The following is a 16072-nucleotide window of genomic DNA, read 5'->3' on the forward strand; positions in this document are numbered from 1 at the left end:
TGTCATGCCATGGAGGCTAGGCTTCAGCTGATGATCCTCCTGCCCCTGACTCATGAGTGCTGGAATTACAAACATAAGCAAATAACATATTATGCAAATGTATGTACATATTACACAAATATTTGCATAATATATATGTATATTAAGTGTGTTAATATATATTATATGAGTTATTTACATATTATAAAATATGTAGTATGAAAACATACTGTATGAAAATATATTAACACCACATGCAAATATGGATATATAATATAATATAATATAATATAAATCCTGGATATAGGCAGGAAGAAATACAGGAAATATTAGAAAAATATGTCTGATATGTTAATTTAAATCAAAGACAAAAGAATTTCCTGATTAAAATGAAAATATTGAACTTCTCATATGACCATTGACCTCTGAGATATGATGCAAGGTTATGCTACTTTCCAAATATGTTTCCTTAGCTACTAAAACTTTTATATTTACTTGATGGGGTCTGTCTCTGATAAAAGAATCACAATCAGGGCATAGTTTGGGAAGAAATCTAGTCATTTTCCTTTGTCTTTGCTACCAACCCATGTGACTGTAACTATCCAAAGGATAGGCCTATTTAAATCTTACACTTCTTAGAATTTTGTAGTGGGTCCTGTCTCACTAGTTTTATGAACTTACCACATCCATTTACACAAGAAAAAAAAGACATATAAAACTGAGGATTCATAGGTAAAGACAGCATATTCTTGTCTTGTTAATCCTGAGTTACTTCTTTTTTTTATTTTATTATTATTATTTTTATTTTATTTTATTTTATTTTTTTTATCAATTACATTTTATTAACTCTGTATCCCAGCCATGTCCCGATCCCTCATTCCCTCCCAGTCCCTCCCTCCCTCCCTCCCTCCCTCATCTCCACCGTGCCCCTTTCCAAGTCCACTGATAGGGGGGACCTCCTCCCCATTCATCTGATCCTGTTTTATCAGGTATCTTCAGGACTGGCTGCAAAGCCCTCCTCTGTGGCCTAACAGGACTGCTCCTCCCTTCGGGGTGGGGAGACCAAAGAGCCAGTCATTGAGTTCCTGTTAGAAATAGTCCCTGTTCCCCTCACTTTGGGAAACCAATTGGTTACTGAGCTACCACAGGCTACATCTGAGTGGAGGTTCTAGGTTATATCCATACATGGTCCTTGGTTGAATGTCAGTCTCAGAAAAGACCCTTTTAATATAATGATTTTTCATACACTTATTTTCTAGTAAATGTCATAATTTCTATTGTCTCTATGGCTGAAAAAAGTTTCATTGTGTGCATGCATCACATTTGCTTTTATTCTTTCATCTATGATAGACATCTTGACCAGGTCCATTTCCTACCTATTATAAACAGGTTGATTTTTTTATTTGGTGGTTGTTTTTTTTTGTTTGTTTGTTTGTTTTGTTTTTTAGAAACCTTCCTTCTGATTTCCATAGTTAGTTTCCATTAGTTGTTTCACTAATTATCACTTAGGTGTAAAATTATAAGCATAGAACTAGAAAACACTAGCCCCTTCATAAACATAATTTGAGGTTTGAATATGGAGTGAAACAAATCCATTTTTCTTGGGATAGACATTCCCAAATGTATGTCCTTTTGTTAACAAATTACTAAGCCCAAGTATCGTTGCCCGGTTACTGCATGGGTTGCTGCATGGGTGTGGAACCAGCTCCTGAAGCATGGTCCACCTTCTCGGGTCAGCACCCCTAAAGAACATAGATTCTCCCAGCTGTCAGTAATGCCGCAGCTGTGGGCTGAGGTTTACACGTTCTTCCTTAATCCTGGACTTTTGCCTGACTTAAACTGGAGCATTCCTTTTGCCAACAACCACAGCTGATGATGATCAGCTGTTCATGATCCCTGCTGTACCGCTCCTGGGCCTATACCCAGAAGGCTTTGTGTCTTACCACCGAGCAACATGCGCATGTATTTTTATCACTGTTATATTCATAATAGCTAGGAAGTAGAAGCTGCCTAGATGTCTGGGTTGATAAATGAATAAAGAAAATATGGTACCTGTATACAGTGAAGTTTTATTCAACAGTAACAAAAAAAAAATGAAATTGTGAAATTCGTAAGTAAATGAAAAGATTATCCTGAGTGAGGTGATCCAACTAACTCTTTTCCTCCATCAATTCCAGCATATCACCTCTGAGGCTAGACTACCTCTTTCTCTAAGCAGCTTGAGAGATGCATTCTAGGCCCCGGAGCATGTTTTTCTCTGCAGTTTCATTCCAAATAACTTTCAAACATAAGGATACTTTAAAATCTCTCTGATTTGTTCAGATTCTTGTGAGTGAATGAAAATAGATTATAGAATAACTTCAAACATTTAAGTATTTCCTCTAATTCTTCCCCAGGAGAAGCTGAAGAGTTAAAGTGTTTCTTTAAACTGATGAAATCGAATCATCAGAACAATGAGTCAGCTCTGATTCAACCTAAGTTCCTTCCAACAAAATGAGTTCTTCAGTCCAGTTTAGGCATCTCTGCATTATGGGACACTAAGCATGTGCATGGTAAAATTCCAGTCAACTAAAATGTCAGCCATAAGAAGGACCCATTTCACATTATACTAGACATAGAAAAGCACCTTTTACTAATTGATAAAGCTTTCTCAGGGGACATTTTTGACTGAAAATTTGGTGTAAGCTGAGAAGCCTTCCGCCTGCTGCCATGCACCCTGAAAGGTCTCAGAACTACAGCTCTGTGGAGCATCCTTTGGAAAGCATTGGCATAACATTAGCATTTTGCTCGGCACTGAATTCCAAGTTGGACATGACAATGCAATAAATAGTATCTTCATAACTGTTAAGATGATGTTTCAGATCATGACCCTATCACTCGTGGTGCTGGTTCCTGGTAATAACTGTTTTCCCAGGAATTTTAGAAGACAAATAAGCTCATTGCTGCTATGTTGAATGACATATACCTGCCACATATGGCTGGCTGCAGCTCTTGCCAATATGTCACTAGAAATATTACCAGCCCATTTTTTATATCCTGACATCATTATTTTATGATCTGGCTTGAAAAACAGAATTGATACTTTCTGCTTCTCTAGGAAGAAAATCCAAATCTCTTGAGCTATGGACACACACATATACCTGCCACAAATCTTTAGATAATCTTTTAATGCAAAATTTCAGAATATTTTTATCCTCTGGCTACAAACTAAGTTAGAGCCAAATGATCAGTAATCACCAAACTGATCAGAAGGTCTGGGAAAGAGGGTTATCACTCTCTGTACCTGGGCTATTTCTACATGTATATTTTATAAGGAATGTTTTTTTTTATCTCCACCCAATTATCAGCTATATGTACAAAACCCAACTCATTTTGAAGACCGAAATTAAATATAGTGTATCTCATAAGCCTGTTATTAACACAAATACCACAAGTATGAAGGCACTCTATTTCCATTACTGTGATTGTTTGTATGTTTATTCTTCCTATCAGACCATGAAGTACTGAAAGCAGAATTCATATTTTATTCATTTACGTCCCAAAGCCTACTTCAGCCCTTGTCACAAAATATATTGTCAAACACAAAGAACAATGTCAGTAGCTATAAATTAGGTATTTCATGAGATCATCTTGTAGGCAGGCATACTCAGGATATCTGATGATCAAGTGTTACCTGAACCTACTGTCTAAGACACAAAAAAAACTGTGTGCTTGTTTGATCTTCCTCACCAGCCATCTCCCATCTACTAGATTGCCAGCCAGTCTACATTTGAAAGAAAACAAGGTACTGTAAAGCTAAAAATATAAAAATTATGTATCTAGAGTTTGGTTTGGAAATTGGTAACTATATTTGATGCTCAAGTTATAAAAAAGATTACTTTTACTTATTTTCAAGGACACATTTTCAAATATTAAGGTCTACATTGCAGGTAATAACATTCCATTTATATAACTTACTATGATAACTCTATGTTCAGTCCTAGAATCAAAAGTTGAGATCAATTTTATTAATTAGTAGTAAACTATCATTAACCTTTTCATTGATATATGTAGAAAATATTAAAGGATTTAAGTATAGTCTCTGGAATTTAAAGGCCCATATTTTGAACCCATTATTTCTAGTTACTGGCTTAATAACACTGGCTATATTAGTTAATCATTTGATACCCAAATTTCCTCAAATAGCTTATGTGGACTAATAATAGTATCTAACATATGAGTCAGACATGCGTAGGTCTATGAGACGTGTTTATAACATATTATAGATGCTTAATATGTTAGAAGATCACAGAGGAATAGCTCTCTGTCAACTTCTGTCTCCATAGGGTTTTGTAAAAATTCTTTCATTCATTTAGTATTCACTGAACATTTTCTCTGTGCCAGATGTACACTAATGAGATGGTTGTGAATAAGAGAGCCTGTGCCATCGTGGGGTTCATATTCTGATAAAAGATATAAAAAGATGAATAAATGGTTTTGATAGCATGGTTGTGAAAAATAACAACACTTATCATCCTGAGTGAAGTATCCTAGAAGCAGAAGACACACATGGTATATACTCAATTATAAGTGCATATTAGACATATAATATAGGATAAACATACTAAAATCTGTACACCTCAAGAAGCTAAGCAAGAAGGAGGAGCCTGGTGACATAATCAATCCTCACTCAGAAAGAAAAATGTGATTGAGAAAAATGGAAAACAGGACAGGAGCCTACCACAGAGGACTTCTGAAAATTAAATTGAGTGATTTTTTTTTTTTACTCACTGTGTGTCAAAATTGCATCTTTTCTAATATCTCATGAACTACATATAGCTAACACTAACTAAATGTGTTCTTAATGCTCTTATAAGCCTAAAATATTGAGAGAAGAGTGATGCTATCAAAATATAATTGTTTCAACCTTGGAAAATAAACCATTTATTCCAAATGCAATATTTATTGGTTGATAAATGGCTCATTTTCATATTGGCATTTGTGTAAAAGAAGACACAACTGTAGTAGAAAAGACAATGCAGCCAGTCCTGATGAGACCTGATAGGCTAGGGTCAGATAAGGGGAGGAGGACCTCCTCTATCCATGAACTTGGGGAGACGCATAGGAGGAGCTGAGGAAGGGAATGTGAGATTGGGTGGGGAAGAGGGAGGGGACTACACCTGGGATACAAAGTGAGTAAAGTTGAAGAAAAAAATTAAAAAAAAAAAAAAGAAAGTTCACTTACAATTAGCTCATTTCAATCAATGGCACCTGCTACGTGGGTAGTTTTTCCTCCGTTTAGAAAGAAATGGGAACTCCACAAGGACCAAATATATCAGGGCACAGGGGTCTTTCATAAGACCAAGGACCATGTATGGATATAACCTAGAACCCCTGCTCGGATATAGCCCATGGTGTTCAGTATCCAAGTGGGTTCTCTAGTAAGGGGAACAGGGACTATTTCTGACATGAACTCAATGGCTAGCTCTTCGACAGACCCCCTCCCCCCTCTGAGGGAGGAGCAGCCTTGCTAGGCCACAGAAGAGGACACTGCAGCCAGTCCTGAAGAGACCTGATAAGCTAGGATCAGATGGAAGGGAAGGAGGACCTCCCCTATCAGTGGACTTGGACAGGGGCAGGGAGGAGATGAGGGAGGAAGGGTGAAATTGGAAAGGAATGAGAAAAGGGGCTATGGCTGGGATACAGAGTAAATAACATGTGATTAATATAAAAAATAAAAATTATTATAAAAAAGAAGGAAATGGGACAATTTCAAGAACCAATAAAAGGGCGTCTTATGAGATTGAAATGAGCTTCCTCCAGAACCATCTGTCCCTGATACCAAGCAAGCAGAGGGATAATACTTGCTATTTAGGTCACATAGCTTTTGACAAATCTTCTGAAAACTCCAGAGAATTCTTTGCTCAGAGGAGAATTAGGTATTAAATTTAAGTTCATTTACAAAGTAAATCATCTCTAGATATGGAGATGTATCCGGGTGAAAACTTGATTAAGAAATTAAAAATGAAAGTAATGATTACTCATTTCCAGCCACAGTTCATGATAATAGAGTGAAAGCTATACTAAATCCCATGTGAGAGAGTGCGCATGACAGTTATGAGTACTATGCTCTTGGTTTGGTGCTGTGTTAATAATAGTATTAGCCTCTCTGTACCCTGCAGTAAGAGTGATACTGTTTTACCACCTACCTTTAATAACCATTTTTTACCTTTCCATTCCTCACATCCAGCATAGCACTCATAAACTCTGCCCTATAATCCTTCTTTGATCCTGAGTCCTTTCCTTGAATCTATCAGAGGAGTCTATAAAATACTTGGCTTAATCATTTAAAACCTTCCTTAAATTGTAGCCCTGGCTCTGTTGAGATATGCAGGTCATGGTTTATATCAAATTATTATTCCCTTTTTCTAAGAGCTCTTTGTTACAGCTCAACCAAAATTATGTGCATCTGAGTTAGGGTTCCAATGTCTCCCTTTTGATTTGGAATTGAAGCCCAATTTGGCAGAGCAAGCTTGACATATTTCTATTAAAGGAAGGCTATGAGATAGAATGACAATTTTTCCCAGATAAATTAAATCCTTGATCCTAAGCAGAAACTAGAAATGAGCAGGAACTGGAAAACAGAGCTACCCACCCAGAAACCACTGTTAGGTATCCATTTGTCTAAGGCCATGACAGTCCTATGACAGAGATGCCTTAGACCTCAGGAATTTCCAAAGCTTTCTTGAAAGTAGTCTGTTTTTCTGGAGTTCTTATTCTCAAATTTACATGCAATTCTATTGTCACTGTAAATTCCTATTATTTTCGGTATCTTCAATGAGTATCTGTTTTTTAAGAAATTATATGAAATCTACAAATCAGTCATACAGACTCCTGCCTGAAGCTGGAACAAACTTGGATTTCAGTGAATTCATAAACCATTTTCTATTTGTCTTTCTATGGAGTCTGAAGTTACATTAAGAAGATGTAAATCTAGCTGTTTGTCTTAACCAATCTGGACAGTGTGAATCTTAGAATACCAACATAAGAATGTGATGCAGGGATCTGGGCACTCTCGTAAGGCATCTTAAACTTGAAGACAGAACTTTTTCTCTTTAATCTTTCAAAGGTTCCTTGTATATGAATCAAATTCAGGTCTGTTTGTTTCTTGATAACTTAGTTTACTTTCAGCAAGCTCACCAAATCAAGGAATCTTCAGCTTCCCAGAAGTCAGCCTAAATACAGGTTACGATTTATACATGCAATGGAAAGGATTTCAGTTCTGCCTTGAGGGGACATAGAGGGAGACAATGTCTAATACCATCTCAAATCTTGGCTCTACTCCACTACTATACAACATTTCTATAAAATATCTTTTATATTTGTTCCCTATGTGCTGTTGTGAACATTTCCAACATCATGAGTTTCAAAATACCCTAATATTGGAATACTCATTTCAAACAAATATTTCATCTCAGAGTGTTTTTAACACTATGCATTGAAAGTCCTTTCCAAGGCATATTGGATTTCGGCACTAGCCCAAAGTCTAAACTTTTCAAAGATGTGGATGGCTGAAAGTGAAAATTTTAATCTGAATAATGATTAGCTTTTTGTGTATTGTGTATCTTTGTATAAACATCAAAAAATTGAGGGATGGATTATATAATAAACAGGGTGATTTAAGCATAGTAGTACCTCAAAATGTGATTTGTATAAAGACTGGTTTTTATCACATATTTCAGTCCACACTAGTTCCAATGCCCATATGTTCTGAAAACAACCAGATTTAGATCAGGAGTAAGGACAGTGTCACGAGCAGTGAGGATGCCACATACTCTTAATGCCTTCTCTTCTTGTCGTTCCTAGTAACACACCCTTAGTCTTACTCTTAGCATCTATGGATTCAGTCACATTTGCAAATAGATGTAGTTCTTGCAAATAAGATGTAAGCATATGTCTTACAGAAAAAAAAAATCATGATAGGCCTAATTGGGTCTTTTTATTGCCCTTTCCTGAAGCTTGAGACTAAGATAACGATGGATGGAAATATACAGTGTGTTGCATAAAAAATTAACATTCAGAATGAAAACACCGTGTAAGATGTTGTTGCCAAAGAAGCACCTGACTAACTATTACGAGACTTAATTTCCCTATTGAAAAATTCTACTGGTTTATTACTTTGCTATTTGGTGTTCCTTATGAAATTATATCCAATTACAACTCATCCACTAGGCTAAGCTTTTTCTGGGGTTGTGGCACAGGTAAAAGAAGAAAGTGAATATGGTAAAGATTCCTGAAAATTTATGTGGGTAGCTCATCTCTTGCCAGTTCTTCTAATGCTTATGTTTTAATCCCAGATCCATTAAGAAGAAAGAACACAAGATTTAAAAGATGGCTCAATGGGTAAAGAGCAGTTGTTGTGCAAGCATGAGAATCCAAATTTAAGTCCCCAGCACACAAGTAAAAGCAAGGCTTGGCTTCCATTTGATCTGTAACTCCAGCACTCTGAGGAGTAGAGACAAGTGGACCCCCTAGGGCTCCCTGGGCACCCAGCCTACCTAAAATGATGAGACAAAGATTCAGCAAGAGCCTCGCTGGAGAGGATAAGGTGGAGAGTAACAGATGACAGGATGTTCAGCATCTTCCTCTGGCCTCAGGATGATGATGCATTTCATGCATGGGAACAGGCATACACAAGCACACAGGTGCGCGTGAGAGCACACTCCCCGACACACACATATGCTAAGTTAGAAATTAACTTTAAACATCCCTTTCACATTTATTTAAATGTACACAGTTATTAATTGGAGCTAAGAGAAAAGACCACTCTTTAAAGGAGTTTGTATGAATAATAATACATGTATATTTTTCTGGATTAAAGGTATGCATGTATCTCTTTCTTCTGCCACAAACAAGAGCATAGGCACCTTTCAGTACTGTTTGCATCCCTGTGATCGTATATAGTATGCATTTGAGAATGAAGATTTATCAGTCAATTAATTCTTGTCATTTAAAAGATAACTGTCGCCGAATGGAGACTATTAAGAATATCCTCTTCTTTTCTATAACTATGGAAGACATTTGCATTAAATGAGGAGGTTCTTTATTTCCTCAGGATTCATTTATGCCTGCTGGTTATTTCCCAGCTAAAGTCATAATCTCATTTGCAACATCATAATCATTTACCCAGTGAACAATCAGTGTGCCACTAACAAAGAATTACAACTTTAGGTAAAGGATAAGCTACAGGCACAGATGAACTCCGAGGAAATAAACATTGTTTCAATGCAAATGTGGCTAGTAATAAATAACCAGGGATGGAAAGTGTGATGAAATAGAAAATACTTTAAAAACAACAAAACAAACAAGAGATGGTTTAATTTTTTTTCTTTTTCAAAGTATGCACAAAGTGATTATAAAATTCTGTCATAACATTAGTATATACATTTTTAACTTACAGATTATAAAAACACAGTAACATATGAAAAAATGGTTGATAATTTTTTTATAAATGTTAAGATTTGATACTATGTCATTTAATCTAATTGCCATGCTCAATGAAAGTGGTTTTGATGTTGATTATTGTGCCTTATCCATACCAATTTGACCCTAGACTTACTCACTAATTTATGATGCTGAGCTTTAATTATGGAACTGACACAGTCTGGAATTACCTGGAAAAAGTTTTAGTGAGGGATCTTTATTAAGTTGGTTTATGAGCTACATGTCAGGGATGGTCTTAAATATGCTAAGACCCAGGCACTGTGGGCAGCATCATACCCAAGACAAGGGCTTCTGCTGAGAGAAGAAAAGTGAGCTGAGAACAGATAATCAAACGAGCGAGTATGTATGCATTTATTTCTCTCTGCTCTTGATTGCAGATGTGATATAAACACCTTGACTCCCCTATGATGACGGATTACAATCTGGAAATGTTCACCGAAGCAAACCCTTCTTCTCCCTAAGGTAGGTTTGTCATGATATTTTGTCAAAGGAACAAAAGCGAAACTAGAACACTGTTCTACCATTTATTTGTCAAGTATAAATTGTTTGGCTGTGACCTCCTGAAAGGTCATAATAAAGAGGGCAAAACCCTTTTCAGCTCCAAAAGTATTTAAATATTCATTATTTTAACTTAGTCTCATAACACACGAGATAACCTGAGCAGGGACCTTATGTTTATTTTTACATACATTATTTTTAATATTTATGTATAATATGTTTTCTCTAAATATACTATACATATATTATACTGTCCCCCCTTGGGAGAAATTCAAGAAAGAGGCGGCTTGTCATTTGAGGTCTGCACAATCTTTTGTTCTCTAATGTTCTCCCAATATGAAGTTTTAGTGTACAGTGGGGAACAAAACAAATCTAATAATGCTTAATCAAGATGTTCTATTATACAAATTAAAATGCATAATCTACTTTAAAAGCATATCTTCAAATGTACATAGAAGTACTAATCAATACAAGTGTGGATGTCATTTTTCATTATGAGAAATCATAAGGAAGGGGCTAAGGGAATAAATGTGATAGAGATTAAACATAGTGCTTTGAGAAGTCCCATGATGAGACCTAAAAGACGAGAGCCAGCATACTCCCAAAACTGCATGAGGTGAGTACTGCTTAATTCTTTTAGAAAATTCAGTCAGAAAGAATTTTTTTTTATGAATGAGTGAGTTTCTTAGACTATCTTAGGGTCCTACGATAGAGAAAAGGCTACTTCATAACATTCAATCATCCACAAAACTTTTCAGTACACCTCACATATCTTGCACAGCATCAAATGACCTGCAGGTTTTCAAATACCACTGGCCTGTGCTCTGTACAGGACAGCGCAGTGCACCTTGGTGGCTTCGTCATATTTAAACTGTTGAATAAAATTCAATTTCAATTTGTTTCTATAGTGTGGATGATCAATGTATTAATTAAATGATGTTATGTATATCATAACTCTAGATTGCTATGTTTTAGTGTCTGAAATGCAGATGTTGAGTCAGTTTGTCCTTTTAGGCAAAAAAAAAAAAAAAAAAAAAACTTTCATAATGCTGTACATACAGTGATTATCTGAGGTACTGTCTCAGGCCAAAGGTAGAAGAGTTTACTTTTTTTTAATTATTTTATTTTTTTCTTATCAGTTACGTTTTATTAACTCTGAATCCCAGCTGTATCCTGCTCCCTCATTCCCTCCCAATACCACCCTCCCTCCCTCATCTCCACCCTGCCCCTTTCCAAGTCCACTGATGGTGGGGGGTCCTCCCCATTCATCTGATCCTGTTTTATCAGGTATCTTCAGGACTGGCTGCAAAGTCCTCCTCTGAAGAGTTTACTTTTAAAATTTCTTTGGGAAAGGGTGGACTTACACCACTAAGAAGCAGGTTTAGTTAACACATGACCTATGTGACTGAACCAGAGAATGGAATGCCAATGAGTTAGGCTTTGTGACAGATATCACTCTTTGAGGCTGAGAGTGAAGCCTGGCTATTGTGCATGGCTTGAATGAGATGTCCTCCATAGTCCACTGCTTTTGAGTGTTTCATCCCCAGTAGGTGGCCCTATTTAAAGAGGCTTAGGTGTAGCCTTGTCTGAGGAACTATGTCACAGGAAGCAGGCTTTGAGAGTTTAAAGATTACAACATTTACAGTTTTCTCTCTGTGATCATGCTTGAAGTTCAGAGTATAAGCTCTCAGCTGCAGCTCCAGCTTTGATAACTGATGATTCTGTTCCACCAATGTGATCTCCAACTCTCTGGGAGCTTATAAGCTCAAATAAACTTCCATAAGTCACCCTGGCCATGGTATTTCACCAAAACAACAGAAAGTAATTAATATAAATCTGTTGGATACAGTGGTCTTAGGGCTGTCATTGATGTCCATCCCCAGGAGGCAGAGGAGGGTGTGTGTTGGGTGTTCTGCTGCCTTGCTTTCAGCCTTCTCTGCTTAGGGCTTGTACTGTCTAACAGATAAGCCTGGTATAAAATGCCAAAGGCCAGTGTTCATGTGAAATCATTGGGGCAGTTTTCCAACAGGCGCTAGAGATTCACTGTGCTAACCTTAATATCTCTTTTTAGGGCTGAGGTGCCTCCAGAATATTCAGAACCCACTCAGTTATACAGTCAGAAGTAGGTGTAGTTCTCTAAAAGTAATTTTAGACTTGAGCTGCAAAATGATTGAATACATTGAACCAGCTTCAGGCAAAAACTAGAATCTTATTGAGTTTTTATATCCTCATTAGTCTAATAGCTGTAAAATTAAGAAAACTTTCTAAGAGTGTGGTTAGGTGCAGCACACTTAGGAAGGCATAAGGAAGTCTATTCTCTGCCACTCTTGAGTGTCTTGTCGTTTCTGATAGTAGAGCACCATGGGTTTAAACAGTCACCAACTGATGCCGGAAGAAACAATAAAAACATTTAGAAAGAAGGACCTTTGACAGACTACTAGTAACGTGTTTTGAAACTTATGCCAGGCCTGTTTCTGGTGTATCTGTGTCCCCATCTGCTTCTGTGAAGTAAGGAGAGACCTGTACATACACTCCCTACTCTGCGAATTACATCATGAGTTTTCAGTCATGACAGATAGTACCTTCTGAAACTGTGAGTCAGATAAAGCCTCTTCTTTATATAAACTGATATTAGCCCTCTGTCAGATAAAGGGTTGGTGAAGATTCTTTCCCAATCTGTAAGCAGTCGTTTTGTTTTGATGATGGTGTCCTTTGCTTTACAGAAGCTTTTCAGTTTCATGAGGTCCCACTTATTGACTGTTGCTCATAGAGCCTGTGCTGTTGGTGTTCTGTTCAGGAAGTTGTCTCCTGTGCCGATGAGTTCTAGGGTTTCCCCCATTTTTTCTTCTAACCCTTTATCTGACAAAGGACTAATATCCAGTATATATAAAGAACTAAAGAAGCTGAAAAGCAGCAAACCAAGTAATCCAATTAAAAAATGGGGAGCAGAGCTAAACAGAGAACTCTCTGTAGAGGAATATCGAATGGCAGAGAAACACTTAAAAGAAATGCTCAACCTCATTAGCCAATAGGGAACTGCAAATCAAAATGACCCTGAGATTTCACCTTACACCCATCAGAATGGCCAAGCTGAAAAACTCAAGTAACAACACATGCTGGAGAAGCTGTGGGGAAAGGGGAACCCTCTTCCACTGCTAGTGAGAATGTAAACTTGTACAACCACTCTGGAAATCAATCTGATGCTTTCTCAGACAACTAGGAATAGTGCTTCCTCAAGATCCAGCCATACCACTTCTAGGTATATATCCAAAAGAGGCTCAAGTACACAATAAAGACATTTGCTCAACCATGTTTGTAGCAGCTTTATTTGTAATAGCCAGAAGCTGGAAACAGCCCAGATGCCCCTCACCTGAAGAATGGATGAAGAAATTGTGGTACATCTACACAATGGAGTATTACTCTGCAATGAAAAATAAGGAAATCATGAAATTTTCAGGTAAACGGTGGGACCTGGAAAAGATCATCCTGAGTGAGCTGTCAGAGAAGCAGAAAGACACATGGTATATACTCACTCATATAGACATATAACTTAGAGTAAAACTACTAAAATCTGTACATCTAAGAAAACTAATCAAGAGAGAGGACCCTGACTAAAATGTTCAATCCCCATTCTGATAGGCAAAGAGGATGGACATCAGAAGAAGAAAACAGGAAACAACCTAGAAACCTGCCACAGAGGGCCTCTGAAAGGCTCTTCCCTGCAGACTATCAAAGCAGACACTGAGACTTATGGCCAACTGTTGGGCAGAGCACGTGGAATCTTATGTAAGAAGTAGGAAATAGTAACATCTGGATAGGACAGGAACCCCACAAGGAGAGCAACAGAACCAGAAAATTTGAACACAGGTCTTCCCAGAGACTCATACTCCAACGAAGTACCAGGCATGGAGATAACCTAGAACCCCTGCACAGATGTACCCCCATGGCAAATATAGTGTCCAAGAGGGTTCCATAGTAATGGGAAGAGGGACTGCCTCTGATATAATCTGATTGGCCTGCTCTTTGATCACCTCCTCCTGAGTGGGGAGCAGCCTTACCAGGCCACAGAAGATGACAATGCAGCCATTCCTGATGTGATCTGATATACTAAGATTGGAAGGAAGGAGAGGAGGACCTCCCTTATCAGTGGACTTGGGGAGAAACATGTGTGAAGAGGGGGGAGGAGAGGGTAGGACTGGGAGTGGAGGAGAAAGGGGCTTATGGGGGGATACAAAGTAAATAAAGTGTAATTAATAAAATTAAATAAAATTTAAAAAATTAAAGCCTCTTCTGTCTTAAGTGGTTTCTGCTAGGAATTTTAACCAGAAATAAGAAAAGGCACACATCAAGTTATAAGCTCCATATGACACATTCCATATTTCAAATTTTGACCAAAGCTGAATTTATGTAGATATTAGTTTGATTTTTATTTTTGATTTATATTTTAAGACAAGATGCTTACTCTATTAGCCAGGCTAGCCTGTAGCTCTTCTTGGAGCCCAAGCTGATCCAGAATTTTTATATTAGAAAAGTAATATACCATATAAAAATCCCATTATAATGGGGCTTTTACCTAAAGGTATAACATAGTCATTTTCTTGGAAGAGAGATTACCTTGGCTAAGTTCCTGAGAGCTACGGCAAATAACTGAGCGCAACAGTATAATGATATCTAGGTGTGCAGTAATGATAACAGATGTTGTAAAAAAGGGGAAGGGAACTTCTCACACCTTTACTTGGGAATGAAACTGTTTTTCCTCTCTCTCTCTCTCTTCCCCCCCTCTCTCATTCTCTCTCTCTCTCTCTCTCTCTCTCTCTCTCTCTCTCTCTCTCTCCCTCTCTTACTCTCTTTCAGCTACCAGAATATGTTTAAAGATGTGAAAACTCTTGAAAGCATACATGGACTGGATCTAGACTCCCTACACATATCTAACTGATAGACAATTGGTCTTCATGTGGGTCCCTAATACAGTGTAGCAGCTTGTAACTCCATTTTGACCAAAGCAACCATCTTAGGGGATTGAGGCCAAATCTATCAGTAACTTGAGTTTATAAAGACAACACCAGGAAGTGAATTCTGTAAAATTGTTCTGGGAAATGCTGGCCACTAAAATGTCATTGCCTTTCTCAAGAATGTGTAACTGCTTTAAAATGATTAGTTAACTGCTTATTCTTGCTTTTGTAAATTTGCTTAATTACCACTTATAAGACTTGTGATATTATGTCTTCAGAATTTGATGTATGCAGGAATGAAGCAACTGTGTTATTGTAATCTTTTGCCTTTAAAAACCCACTCCTGGCTTCAGTCAGGGCAACATTCCCTACAAGAATTCCCTACGAAGAATCAGTGGTCAGCTGAGGCTTAAATAAAATTTGGTTGTTAAAACTTGATAGTCAAGGTGATCTTTCCAGTGGTCTTGAACTCTGCAACAACAGAACATGGCAAAGACAGTCAAAAATCCTGAAGCCTGTGCTAACATGTGAAAGGGAAGTGTTAACCGATGAAGGGGCAAAACATATTTTGACTGCAGATACTAAAATTCAGATGGCCAGCAGCATCAGGAGAGATGCCAAAGGGCTTTTGACATAAAAATGATAATTTAGAGATGACTCACTGCTGTGTCTATGGAGTTGTAAAAACAAACATGTTTAGGGAAAATAAAAATTATTCTCAAAAAGGTAGCCTTCTAGCATAAAGTCACGTTTCCCTCAAGAGCTCCTTTTCCTATGTATTTCTATGTTCACCAGATCTTCTCCTCCAACCTTCCTACCTACTCATCAAAATGTCTTAGCCTCCAATTACAACAGGTGAATTTTGTACAAACAACCAGAGAAGACTGGCAGAGAAGCAAGTAAGCCAACTCAGCTGGAAGGTAAGTTTCAGACATCACTCTTCCTCCTCTCCTGCAAATCAAAATCCCAGTCTCATCCCAAGCTCTATAGCAGACTACCTTCTGTAGCTTTGCCTCCCTCTTTACCTCATTCTCTAAGACATTCCCAGGAGGCTAAGCAAATCCTGGTGGAACATACTGCATACTGCCTCTTCCTGAAGATCGTGGACCACCTCAATCCCACCCTCATTCCCAACCTTAGCATTCAGTCAGTTCCTAAAT

This window comes from Meriones unguiculatus, chromosome 2, assembly GCF_030254825.1.
Source record: "Meriones unguiculatus strain TT.TT164.6M chromosome 2, Bangor_MerUng_6.1, whole genome shotgun sequence".
Lineage (NCBI taxonomy): Eukaryota > Metazoa > Chordata > Mammalia > Rodentia > Muridae > Meriones > Meriones unguiculatus.